Genomic DNA, 14,954 nt, shown 5'->3' with positions numbered 1-14,954 from the left:
TGGTCACGTTAATTTCTGTTGCATTATCCTGCAAAGTACGTAGAGTCCCAACATGCAATACTGGAATTATTGGTCTAGCTTTATTGGGGGAAAACTGTACGGCCGGCGTGGTTAATTTTTATAATGCTATTAATTTTTGTCCAGCCCTTAGCCAGATAGTAGCATTGAATGCTTTCATCAGTAGTGCAATGAAGGACTGTTTGCATAATCTCTTGATCATGGGTGATTTTAATGTTCATCCCTGCGGGGATCCCCTCTTTAAATGTATCAGGGATCTGCACTGTGCGCGGACCGAGGGTTTTCACCTAGAACACACAATTGAGGGGGAACATTTAAATGATATGCTTAATGATCTGGACTGAACATCGACAATGGCACTGATGGATCCTACTATGCTTTTTGAGAAACCGACCTTTAAGAGTCACGGGAGGGGAACCTTCATTGATTATGTATTTTTAACATCATCAATGCAGTCCTTTGTGGATTCCTTCATTATTGATGACAGTGAATTTAGTGATCACAACCCACTCACTGTACACATGAGGGGCCCATGGTCAGTCAAAGAAGGATTGAAACACGCTATAGGTAGGATGAGTACGACAGATGGGAGACGGCGATTAAGATGGTCCAAGATCACCCCAGACCTGCTGTACAAAGAGATTAAAGTCACTTGTGCAGATGAGATTATGTCCTTAGTGCTTTTCAAAATCTATCGGATAAGGTTTCAAAGCTATTGTCAGCCCCTGTAAAGAAGTTTGAGATCAAGGGACCTAAATGGTTTAATCATGAATGCTCAAAAGCAGCCAGAAATTTAAGATTAGCACTGGCTACCAAACCAAGAATAAAGGCAAAAGTTCAGCTATGCCGGAAGAATTATAAAACTATTATTGCCAGACACAAGGAATCCCTTAGGGAAGAGGCATGGAGTGAGATTCTTGATCCTACCACTCTGCAGTGTAGTACTAGATTCTGGGCAGTGATGAGGAAACCTTTTTTGGCCCAGGAGCAGGGTGACGGACTAGAATGCCACATACCTAAGGAGGTTTGGGAAGAACACTTTAAGAAATTGTATTGTTGCTCGTTGGATGAGTCTCATAATATTGTCCCTCCTGTCAGTGGTGGTGAAATGATTAGTTTCAATAGAGGTGAGGTTATCAAGGGCATTGTGGGACTAACAGCGGGGAAAGCCCCAGGGCCTGATGGGATCCCGCCGGACCTATTTAAGTCCGACCCCAACTTCTGGGCACCTATATTAGAGTCTGTTTTTAATGCTGCTGTGAAAGATGGTTGTCCGCAATCATGGGGTGTTTCTACAATTGTCCTAGTCTTCAAGAAGGGGGACAAAGGTAGTCCACATAGTTACAGACCCATTTCATTAATAGACTCAATGGTTAAAATTGTTGGAAGAATGGTATTCCAGAGACTATCTGAAAGGGCAGAGGAAAAAAACATTATGTCCATTTCCCAGTATGGCTTTTGTAGTGGTCGCTCTACAACAACTCAGTGCCTGAATCTCTTTTTAATTTTAAGTAAGTACACTGTAGTGCAAAGGGGCACCATCCATCTCGCCTTCATGGACTTGTCCTCAGCCTTCGACTGTGTTAAGGGGGTAGATAGTGGTTTGGTTGGTTTTCTGGCGGATCTGCATAATAACACCAGAGCTAACGTGAGATACTCCCAAGATCTGAGTGTAACAAATAATTTTAACATTGGAAAGGGTGTTCGCCAAGGATGCATATTGGCCCCCTTCCTTTTTAATTTTTACATTAATGAGTTAGATAATGTGCTTCAGAATGTTTTGGCAGACTGCCCGAGAGTCGGTAGGCGGGGAATTCCTATACTTCTGTACGCAGATGATGCGGTTTTAATCTTGAGAACCGAGAAGGGACTCCAATCTCTCCGTAATGCTTTTAAATTGTTCATGACAGATAGAGATCTTTTGGTTAACAATTCAAAATCATTTGTCATGCAAATAGGCCAACAATCAAGAAGGACCTTCACCTTTAAAATTGATGAAACTGTAATCCCTTTAACTAAAACGTTCTCTTATCTTGGGGTTCTTTTTGATACCAAACTTAATTGGGCCCCCCACCTTGCAAAAAAAAAAAGGAGAACTTGCGAGGGTTAATGCTTCCATTTTCAATTTTGCTGCCAAATTGGGGAAAGAAACGATTTGTGCTATGCTGAAATTGTTTAATGCAAAGTCAGTGGCAACTGCCATTTATGGGAGTGAAATTTGAGGGTATGTTGGTGGTGAGCACCTGCAAATTGCTGAAAACTCCTTTTTGAAGCATCTCCTGTGTGTCCCAGTAGGCACCCGCAATCTTGCTGTACATGAAGAGTTAGGGATGCAATATCTAAGTGACTTGTTTTCTCTACGTCCCTTGACTTGTTGGCTAACATTGTGGTTGAACCAGGATATACCACTAACGCATTTGATTGTGAGGGACTTTTTGAGTCGGGACTAGGCTATGTGCACCCCTTGGTTAAAATATCTGAAATCCAAATTTGCTAGGCTTGGTCGTCTAGAACTGTTTGAATACCCAAGCCAAATTGTAAAAGGGGATCTGGAGCTCATTAAACGGGCCTTCCTTCTGGATAGGAGGATCCAGAGGGAGGATGTGGAGCTTCAGAAACAAAGCGTGAGGAAATTTGTCATGCTGAAAACCTGTGAAACCATAGAACCGTACCTGGCTGGCTCTTTGACCTCCCATGAAAAATTCCTCCTAACGAGGTTCAGGTTAAACCTCTTCCATCATCTGCTGATCAGACCAAAAACAGACATTTTTAATAAATTGGCAGCACCCTGCGGCTGCGACGAAAAATCTCTGCAGGATATGCTGCATTTTATATTTTTATGTAAGTTTTATGAATTCCCACGCAAGCGCTACCTGGTAACACTTTTAAAAAAAACTTAATTTTACACAAATCAGACCGGCACTAATGTATTTACAACTTTTGCATAGTGACAGTATCCTCCAAATTAAGGAATTTTTAAAACGAACTGTTAAACTGAGAAATTGTCTGAACCAGTAATGACCCACTGTGATTTTGTACCATTTATATTTTTATCCTTTGTTCTGACCTTATCCTGTGGAAGAAAGTACATCTTTTCACTTTTGGAACCTTACACGATATGTGTTTACATCTCTTTGTGTGATAAGAATTTTATATTGTATATGTACTTTAATGGTTTGCAAAATAACCGAAACAAAGTTTTATTGAAAGAGAATGTTGGTTATCGGTTTGAAAATAGTTCTGGTGTCAACTGCTATGCTAATGTAGTTGTTAATGTTGTTTTTTTTCTTGAAAGTTTGCAACAGCAAATTGTTTAAAATCGGGACGAAAGATTCTGTTCATTGTTGTATTCTGTTTATGAGAAATGTAGTATTGATGAAAGTAAAATACAAAGTGTTTCTGATATTCTAAATGTTTTGGACATATGTTCTGGTTCTTCTCAATTTACGCAGAATATTCAGCAAGATTTTCAGGAATTTTTAATGTTTATGCTTGGTGTATTAGAAGATGAAAGTATAGATATTGAATATCTTTTTGGCCTTTCTTATAAATGGCAACATGACTGTGAAAATTGTTTGTTTACATGTTGCACTAACATAGACACTGAAAGATTTCTATATTTGACTTTACCGGACTGTGAATCAGTGTCTTTTAGCAACCTAGTTAGAGGAGCAAGTCAAAACATGGAGTGTAGCCAATGTAAATCAGAAATTTCATTAACATTATTTATACAAAGATATAGACAGTATGTAAATTTAATGCTGCAACGTTGTAGAGCTGATGGAAGAAAATTGGAAACTTTAATTAAAAATGTTGTAGCTACTCAACTATCAATATCAGGAAGAACTTTTGTAACTGTTGCAATTATTTTTCATGATGGACCTTCAACAAGATCTGGACATTACACTGTTTCTCTGGATACATTGTAATGATAGTCAATTAGTTTTTAAGCAACGTTTGCCTAAAGAGTTACCAAATTCTTACCTAATATTTTCAAAGCCAAAATTTTAAGAACAAAATTTGGCCTTTCAGGATTACTGCTGTTAAGGTAGATTAGTCTGGTGTTGTAGAGTATTTTGTAAGTGAGGGTGAGGAGCTTGACGGTGATCCTCTTGTTGATGTTGAGGCAGTGTAGGTGTATCAGGTCGTGGGTGAGGTGGCTGCAGCAAGGGACACTGAAGATCAATCAGGTGGAGGTGTTTTGGACTTGTTGTAGTCGTTGAAGGTGTTTGGCTGGAATTCCTGTGTAGAGTGTGTTGCCACAGTGTAGTCTGCTGCTGATGAGGGCCTGTGTTACTGTTCTTCCTATTTTGGTTAGGATCCACTTGTAAATGTTGCTGAGCATGTGGAGGGTGTTATAGCAGTATGAGGAGATGTAGACTTGCTTACACATGGAGAGGGAGGAGTTGAGGATGAATTGTAGCGTGTGTACATGGTTGGTAGGTGTTGGTACTGTTCACAGTGTAGTTGGCCAGCAGGAGTCATCCGAAGCTGAGGGGGTGGGTCTGAAGATGAGTACCTCCATGTTGTGCAAGTTCAGGTTTAGAGAGCTGCTCCTTATGCAGTTGGTGATGTCGTGGAGGTTGTTTTTTGTGGTATGTGGCTCCTTGGTGAGGAAGAGGATGAGCTGGTGTCGTCGGCATAGGAGATGATGTTGAGGTTGTGATGACGGGCCACTTGTGTGAGGGTGGCCATGGAGATGTTGAATAGTGTTGGACTGAGGGATGAGCACTGGGGGATGGTGCAAATGATATCAGTGGTTTTGGATCAGAAGGCTGGGAGGCGGACGCTCAGGCTTACTATTGAACAACTTTTAAACTAAGAATTTCACACATACTATTTGGCCATGGGGAAAATTATGTGAAACTATTAAGGACTTTTTGTTGTATTTTTAGTCAGCATATATTTGTGAGTAACATTATTCACACTGTATGAAAATCAATGATAGTGTTTTTTATTTATGATTGTTTGACATACCTCATAGTTAACATATGTTTTATTTCTATTTTTTAGATTGTTATTGAGAATGTTGAATGTTTTTTTTAAAGATAATCTTCTTGATTGTCTTTTTTTTGCCCGCTGTTATGTGATGAGTACTATTGAACTCACTGTTTCTAGTGAAATTCAATATATTCTGAGAACAGCAAAAGCGGCAAATAAAATGCTTTACAAAATAATTTTGTGTTGTAAAAGATATGTTGTAACTGTATTTTTTGTCTTCTACAGATGCTAATTATATAATATATATATTTTTTATTTATTATTTTGAAGGTAAGTATTAGTTACTGTTAAAGATAATCGATTGGATGTACTTCTACAGAGCTGAAGTAACAGAACGTCGATGGAGTACATAAGTGTGTAAAGATGGTTTGGATCTTTTAAACACATTTCAAGAAATTTAAAAATATATATACTGAGTGTACCTGTTTTCTTTGCATTTTACTACAACACATCTACTACTTTGGAACTGGTAAGGTGAATAGATGTATTGCACTTTTTTTAGTACTGCATTTTATTATAATAGCCATAGTTTTTTCCTATAGTGATAAGGAGTGACTGGTTTGAAAATGTAAGAAAATGTTATAACAAAAAATTCTTATACGTAATTTTATTGATATAATCTTATAAAGTAGTTGGAAATGGTATTTGCATAATATTTTTTAAAGGGCAAAATAGTTGATAAAGCTAGTTTTGTGTTCTGTATTAGGAAAAATGATAAAATGAAGTGTTTATGTTTTTCTACAAGGATCTACAACATAAAAAAATTCACTATGGAAGACGAACAGAACAATATAGAAGACGGTTTCGAAATTAGTAACTCTCTCATAGAAGAGCTAAATATAGCTTTCATGGGCAGCGAGAATGCAGCTGAAAATATTAGTGCTGCAGGTATCAGCTGTGACTTTTTAGATGAAACATTGGATGCTGATTTTGTGCAAGCATTAGAGGACATCGAGTATGATCATATGACTTTTGAAATTGATAATCAAGAAAATGAAATACCTGATGAAATTATTTTAGAAGCTCTATTAAATTATGAAATGTTACAAGAATATATTTATGATTAAAAAATAATAATGGTTTGAGAGACTCTTCTTGCAGAATTGTAATCATTCAGCTACTATCCAAGTACTCATGGTGCATAGTGGGCCTTAGGGCATGGACTGCTTCAAACCCCACCGATTATGTACGCACTCTTCTATGCACCATCAAACTTGTCTTTTATATTTTTTATTTCCCAGTCTATATCCTTTCACTTCCACAAAGTCTCTGTGATTGTTGATTCCGTATTGTACTGAGCTATTCAGCATAATGTCCTTATCTATGCACTATGCTAAAAATGAACCTATTTTAAATTGAGTCAGGCACTCTCCTTGCAGAACTGTAATTATCCAGTCATGGAGAAAATAGGCCTTAGGCCATGGACTGCTTTAAACCTGTATAGACTATGCATGTAGTCTTCTATGTACCTGCAAACTAGTCCTTTATACATTGAATTCCCCAGTCTGTATCATTAGACTTTCAGCAATCACTCTCACTCTACTGTTTCAGTATTGTAGTGAGTCGTTCAGCAGTATTTCATTATGTATGTACTGTGGTAAAAGTGAAGATGTTATACATTGAGTGAGGGATTTTCTTTGCAGAACTGTAATTATCCACTCAGTATCTAAGTACTCATACATTAAAATAGGGCATAGGTCATAGACTGCTTCAAACTCCTATAGTCTTTACATGCAGTCGTTTATGCACTGGTAATCTTGTCTTTTATACCTTCAATTTCCCAGTCTGTATCCTTACACTTCCAGCAAACACTATCACACTACTGTTTCAGTATTATATTGAGCCATACAGCACTATGTGCTTATTTATAAACTATTCTAAAAGTGAAACTGCAATACATTCAACCAGACAGTTTCCTGGCAGAACTCATTCAGCCAGTACCCAAGTACTCATGAGGTAAAGTGGGCCTTAGGGCATGGACTGTTTAAAACCCCTTTTGACTATGTACGCACTGTTCTATGTACCGGCAAACTTGTGTTTTATACCTTCAATTCCCCAGTCTTTATCCTTACACTTCCAACAAACACTCTGTCATTGCTGATTCAGTATTGTACTGAGGTATTCATCAGAATGTCCTTATGTATGCACTGTGCTAAAAATGAAGCTCTTATAAATTATGTCATGCAGTCTCTTTGCAGAAGTGTAATTTTACAGTCAGTACCCATGTAATTATAGAGCAAAGTAGGCCTAAGGCCATAGAGTGCTTTAAACCCCTTTAGACTATGCATGCAGTCTTCCATGCACCTGCACACTTGTCTTTTATACCTTCAATTCCCCACTCTATATCATTATACTTACAGCAAACACTCTGCTATTGCTGTACTTATCTATACACTGTTCTAAAAGTGAAGTAGTTACACATTCAGCTTGACATTGCCTGCTGAAGTATTATCATCCAGTCAGTACCCAAATATGTGTCTAGTAAAGTAGGCCTTAGTATATGGACTGGTTCAAACTTCGGTTTACTGTGCATGCACCTGAAAACCTGTCTTTTGAACGTTTAATCACCCAGTCTCTATCCTTATACTCTGTCCAAACACTTTGCTACTACTGTTTTAGTATTGTACTTAGCCATATAGCAATATATGCTTGTCTATACACTGTACAAAAAGTGAAGCAGTTATACATTCAGCTCTACACTCTCCTTGGAGAAGGGTAATCATTCTGCCACTACCCAAGTAGCCATGCAGCAAAGTAGGCCTAAGGGCATGGACTGCTTCAAACACCTATATATAATAAATGCACTTTTCTAAACATCTGCAAACTTGGCTTTTAAACTTTGAATTGCCCAGTTGGTATCCTGACACTTCCTGCAAACATTCTGCTACTGCTATTTTAGTATTGTAGTGAGTCATACAGCAGTATGTTCTTATGTATGCACTCTTCTAAAAGTGAAGGTTCTATATATTCAGCTAGACAATCTCCATGTAGAAGTGTAAGCATTCAGTCGGTTGCCAAGTAGTCATGTACCAAAGTATGCCTTAGGGCATGGACTGCTTCAAATCCTATAGACTATGCATCCACTGTTCTATACACCGGCAAACTTGCCTTTTATACCTTCAATTCCCTAGTTTGTATTGTTACACTTTCACCAAACAGTTTCACACTACTGTTTCAGTATTGTAGTGAACCATACAGCAGTATGTTCTTATCTATACACTGTTCGAAAAGTGCAGCTGCTATACATTCAGCCAGACACTCTCCTTGCAGAATTGTAATCATTCAGTCAGTAGCCAAGTACTCATGGTGCAAAGTGGGCCTTAGGGCATGGAGTGCTTCAAACCCCTATAGACTAAGCATACACTGTCCTATGCACCTACAAATTTGCCTTTTATATGTTGAATTCCCCAGTCTCTATCCTTACACTTCCACCAAACACTCTGTCACTCTTGGTATAGTTTTGTAGTGACTCATTGATCAGGGTGTAGTAAGGCATTCACTACGTTAAAACAGTAATCAGTAGATGTACAATAAGTGGTAAATCCCCAAAGATATGCCAGTTATTGTGCACTGTGACATCACCACCATGGATGCACCGTGTTTACAATGTGGTGCACTATGTGGCAAAAACGGCACAGATATGTGATGTATCTGTGCTGTGAAGATGGCGCATTGCTTGACTTGCGTTGGAAGCGCAATGCAGCTCCAGCGATGCTCTTGGGGCCCTATGCTCATAATGCTGTGTCAATCTTTACACCTGCTTCAAGCAGGTGCAGGGTTTTGAGGCAGCATAAGCCCAAAAGTGAGTGAATGAAATCCTATAGATTTCACTTAGTCACTTTTAGGAGGTGTTCCTGCGCCAGAACCCCCCCCCCCCCTCCTGTGCAGGAAATCCTCCTTCTGGTGCAGAGCTTTACAATGTGATGCACCTTCCAAATGAGTCACATTGTAAATATCACACAACATGGCACATCTTTTGCACCACCACTGTGCCACAAAAGTAATGCAATGGCTGTGTAAAAGAGGCACACGGGGGTTGTAAATCCGCCCCTAACACATACAAATTCATCCAGGCAGTTTCACCAGCAGTGCAAATTGAAGCATAGACTTGTAACATATTTATGTGCATATGTTACATTCAAGTGCTTCGAAGGTACTACAGTATACTATAGGTAAACACCTTATAGATTTATGCTGCAGCACTTCCTTATAGTTCTGCACTTTCACATTCACCATACACTACTAATGTATTCAGTCATTTATTTATGAACTACACATTCATTCTGACAAACTTTTACACACTAACATAGAAATATAGGGCCAGATGTAGGTAAATGTCATTTACCGATTCTTAAATACCGAATGTTACCAATTCGGTATTCAAGAATCGGTAAATGAGATGTAGGGGAAAAATCGGTATTTTTTATCGAATCTGTAAAATTCGGTATGGGACTTTCGGAATTTACCGAATCGGTATTTACCGATTCGGTATTTCCCATTCATTCATAGGAATGAATGGGAAATACCGAATCGGTAAATACTGAATCGGTAAATACCGATTCGGTAAATTCCGAATCGGAAAGCAAGCAAAAGTGAAACTTCAGAAAACAGCCAATCAGGTGCAACCACCCTCCCCCTCCCTATCAGGAAGTGGCTACCCAGGCAGCTGCAACTAATTAGAAGGTTCTGGAGAGGCAGTCAGAGCTGAGCAGAGTCACAGAGCAGCAGGGAGAGTTCTTTTTGAAACTTTACCAACTGAAAAATGGCAAGCAGCAGTGAATGCCAGAAGGCAGAAAGAAAGAGGAAAATAAAGTTCAGCAGCATGGAGCTGCAGGTACTTGTGGAGGAGGTAGTGAGAGTGCACAACAAACGTTTTGGCAGGCACTTCCTCACTGTTCCCGAGTCTGCCAAAAGAAAAATCTGGCAGGCAATATTAGAAAAAGTGAATGCTGTGGGAGTCACGACCAAGAATACTGAGGATCTCAAAAAAAGATTCTATGACCTCAGGAGCCTCACCAAAAAAAAGCTGGCTGAAATCCACAAGCAGGCAGGTAGGAACCCAGCGTCCCCCCTGACTGACCTGGAGGAGAAGGGGGCCTCAACCATTGAGGTAGACAGCGTCTGCGGACTGGGAGATGTGGACAGCTCAGCCAGAGCTGCAACAAAAAAAGGTAAGACGCATGCGCTTCATTACACCTCATACCAACCTGCTTCCCTTTACCTTTTGTGGACAAGCAAACCCCAGTCCAGTACTGCTATCACTATACAGGAGCAATGCATTATGGGAAATGTAGTCAGCAAATGTCAGACCATGTGTAACAGCGCAGACATCAGCAAGTTAGTGAAATGAATGCAGATAAATGAAAGTGAAATGTGTAAAGCATTTATTGTAGTGACTGTGACACAGTAGCACTCAATTGACATACGCTTATTTATACCTAGGGGCCAAATCACGCAGTGGACCCACTGACTCAGAAGGGACTGCACCAGCGAGGGAGGAGAGTGAGGAAGCAGGTCCAAGCCAAGTGCAAGCCTGGCAGGAGGAAGGTGACACGACTGGCATCTCCCATGAAGATGACACTGTACAGACCCCAGAGTTGCTGCACTCCCCACAGCTTTCCCAATCCCCTCCCTTGGTATTCTCACCAGAAACTTCACCATCACTGCTCCAGTCCACTCCTGCAACCCCACCAGCCAGGAGGCGTGTCGTGGCCTCACTACCATTAATGGAGGCAGCAGAGGGTGAGGGGGAGGCTCAAGTCACCGTACATGTGAGTTCAGCACCACTGCAGTCCACAGATGGGACAGTCACTGCTCGTAGAAGACAACTCAGACCCAGCAGTGCAGGTGGACGTGGTGAGGGCACTGTGTTCCGTGGGCTGGAGGGGCGCATGGTGCGCATTCAAAGGATGCAGGGCAAATCCATCCAAGCCTGCCAACGCCAACTCTGCGCCCTGAATGCGCAAATAGGAGACATGGGGAAGGACATGAGAGACATTGTGGAGGCAAATAAAGAGGTTGCCAAAACAAATACGGACATAGCAGCAGGGATGCAGCAGATGAGCAACTCAATTACGCAGCTATGCTCCAAACTTGATAGTCTGTCACACACAAGGCGCAGGGAAGCCCGTGTCCACAATACGGCCATCCATCGCTTGGCCACCGCCACATCCCTGCTATGCAGGAGGGGCATAAATATGCAGGAGGCTTTGACACAGAATACAGCTGAGGTCACCAGGGGCATGGCCAGAATAAGAAGTGCACTAGAGGCAATGTTGATTTCGCAGACAGCACAGAATCTTGCCCTGGACGTGGCAGAGGCTGATGACACTAGTAGCCGGAGCAGCATAGCAAGCACTAATGTGGAGACACGGAGGAGTACCAGGCGCCAAGCTGAGGCTGCAGGGAACGCTGAACAAAGCGAACAACATCCTAGTGGCGCAGGGAAGCGCGGGCGCAAGTGACATTACCGGTCATGGGTGAAGTAACCCGGGACATACAGTCCCCACGTGTATAATGTTTATTCTGTTGCACTTAAGTGCTTGAAAGTTGTGGCACCATTAAAATACGTTGGGCCCATACACAACCTGTCTGTGTCTCATTACTTACTCAGAAATAGTTGCGTGTAATCTCCTCACGTCTGTATCTGCCATCACTTGGTGTTGCCACTCCAGCAGGTTGTGTTTCAGGCACAGCAATCTCGTCATCATGATCCTCAAAGTCTGACAACTCCACCTCAGTGCCCTTCTTCACAGCACACATAGCACAGACAGCAATTATTTTACAGCAGGTGATGGGGGTATACTGCTGTGCACCTCCACTCTTGTGCAGGCACCTGAACCTGCTCTTCCATAGGTAGGGGCGGATGTATGACGTTACAATGCATACTTTTACCACGCCTACCATTACCACGCAATTTTTACAACGCAGAATCCATTACAACGAAGTACCATTACCACGCATGTATTTACAACGCATATACCTTTACAACGCATACAATTACAACGTAAGTATTGGTAAGTATATAATATTTTTTTTAATTTAATTTAATTAAAATTAATATAATGTAATTTAATTTAATTTAATTAATTTAATTTAATTTAATTTAATTTAATTTAATTTAATCAATTTAATTTAATGTAATTTAAATTTAATTATATTTAATTTTTACCCTGTACCCTTTTACCCAAAAACCCAAAACTGACCCTGAACCCTAAAAATACCCCTTTACCCAAAAACCCAAAACTGACCCTGAACCCTAAAAATACCCCTTTACCCAAAAACTCAAAACTGACCCTGAACCCTAAAAATACCCCTTTACCCAAAAACTCAAAACTGACCCTAAACCCTAAAAATACCCCTTTACCCAAAAACCCAAAACTGACCCTGAACCCTAAAAATACCCCTTTACCCAAAACTGACCCTAAACCCTAAAAATACCCCTTTACCCAAACACTGAAAACTGACCCTGAACCCTAAAAATACCCCTTTACCCAAAAATTGAAAACTGACCCTGAACCCTAAAAATACCCCTTTACCCAAAAACTGAAAACTGACCCTGAACCCTAAAAATACCCCTTTACCCAAAAACTGAAAACTGACCCTGAACCCTAAAAATACCCCTTTACCCAAAAAACTGAAAACTGACCCTGAACCCTAAAAATACCCTTTTACCCAAAAACTGAAAACTGACCCTAAACCCTAAAAATACCCCTTTACCCAAAAACTGAAAACTGACCCTAAACCCTAAAAATACCCCTTTACCCAAAAACTTAAAACTGACCCTGAACCCTAAAAATACCCCTTTACCCAAAAACTGAAAACTGACCCTGAACCTTAAAAATACCCCTTTACCCAAAAACCCAAAACTGAGCCTGAACCCTAAAAATACCCCTTTACCAAAAAACCCAAAACTGACCCTGAACCCTAAAAATACCCCTTTACCCAAAAACCCAAATAATATTTTTAATAAAATAATATACTTACCAATACTTACGTTGTAATGGTATGCGTTGTAAAAGTACCTGCGTTGTAAATACATGCGTGGTAATGGTATGCGTTGTAATGGATCCTGCGTTGTAAAAAATGCGTGGTAATGGTAGGTCGTTGTAAAAGTTGCGTTGTAAAGGTTGTATACCGTAGGGGCTGAGTATGAAGGAGCGGAGGGCATATGCACTGTCTCCTAAAAGGAAATGGGAATACATTACTCACATGCATGCCTGTACTTCTTACTGCAATAGGTGTTAATGGGGTCGCACACTGTGTCTTACCTAGGAGGCATCCTTCACCAAATTCACCTGCTGTCAGCCGTGCATAGATACCGCTGTTTTGAAATATGAAGGAGTCGTGGGTACTCCCAGGAAATTTTGCCACAAGGTCAGTGATGGCGCACTTGGCATTGCAGATCACCTGCACATTGATGGTGTAGGTGGACTTTCTATTCCTATATATGTATTCGGTGCCAGCAGGGGGACAAATGGGAATGTGGGTGCCATCAATGCAGCCAATGATATTGGGGAAATGCGCCATCAGATAAAAGTCAGTTTTTGTTTGGAGCAGTTCTCCATGGGTTGCAGGGAAAGTTATATATTGGTCCATCCTCTGTAACATGGCGTTAAGGAATTTGTGGAGAAAGCGTGACAGGCTGCTCTGGGTCACCCCACCTACCGCAGCAACCACACTCTGGTAGCTCCCGGACGCAAGCAGGTGTAGGCTGCACAGCACCTGCACGTGGGGTGGAATAGCGTGTGCCCTTGGGATAGTGTGCTCCAACAGTGGTTGGAGGTCCCTGATGAGGTCCAAGATGGTGTCTGGGTCCAACCTGTACCTCTGGAGTATCTCTGGCTCTGTGAGCATGAACAAGGTGATCCTCTGTCTGTAGACCTGCCCCTGTCTCTGCCATTCCCTCTCTCCTTCCTCCCGTAGCCGTAGCCGTCTCGCAATGACATAGAATTCCGCCATTGTGAAAAAGAATTGCATTTTGGGTCCTTTTTTATAGGCTGCACCTGGTTACGACCTGAGTTCAATCCATGGTAAATACCGACTCTTAAATACCGAATTTCAAGCAAATTCGGTATTTAAGGGCTTACCTACATCTCAATATACAATTTTACCACTTCTTATTTACCGATTCGGTATTTTACAGACTCTGTAAATTTACCGAATCGGTAATTTTACCGATTCGGTAAATTTACCGACTCGCAAACCGCTGCGAATCGGTAAAATTACCGATTCGGTAAACTTACCGATTCGGAAACTTTACCGAGTCGGTAACTTTTTTGTATTTTTTCAACAATTTTTCTTTTTTTTTTTTTTTTCAAAACCCAAAAAATGGAACTGGAAACAAAAAAACTGTGGAACACGAACAAAAAAGTTAAAAAAAAATTTATGTCTTGGACAACGGTGCTCTTCTTGCCTCTTCACAATGAGGTCAACAGACTGCTCACCGTAACAAATTAATTCTTTGCAATATTTACAATTAAATGTGAGTTCCGCAAACTGTGGCACAATTATAGGATGCGGACTGCTCGGAGGAGGTGGTGGTGCAGTTGAGGTGCTAGCAACTGCAGGTTGAGGATTCTCCTGCAAGCTGTGTGTTGCCATGCTTACTTAGTTGTTTGGATGCAAGTTTTCACATGGCGATCCATGCTGGCTGTAACGAAAGAGTACTTTTTAGAGGGGTCACCCTGGAAAGAGTAACGTCACAGATCTTGCACGTTACTTTCAGCGAGTTCACCTTCTTCTGTCCCTCAGCATAAGTAAAAAACTTCCAAATGAAAGCTTCTTTCCTCTTTTTCTGAGGGGGCTCAGCAACAAATTCTTCCTCAGAGGAATGTTCTGATGGAGTCTGAGGAAAACCAGCCATTGCAGAGTTTGGTTCTAAAGGACTACAGCTCCCCAGAATAGATGCTGCTCCTGAGAAAGTCCAAGTAGAA

The sequence above is a fragment of the Lissotriton helveticus genome, chromosome 2_1, assembly GCF_964261635.1.
Source record: "Lissotriton helveticus chromosome 2_1, aLisHel1.1, whole genome shotgun sequence".
Lineage (NCBI taxonomy): Eukaryota > Metazoa > Chordata > Amphibia > Caudata > Salamandridae > Lissotriton > Lissotriton helveticus.
The sequence above is the reverse complement of the archived record's forward strand: the minus strand, read 5'-3'. Positions refer to the sequence as shown.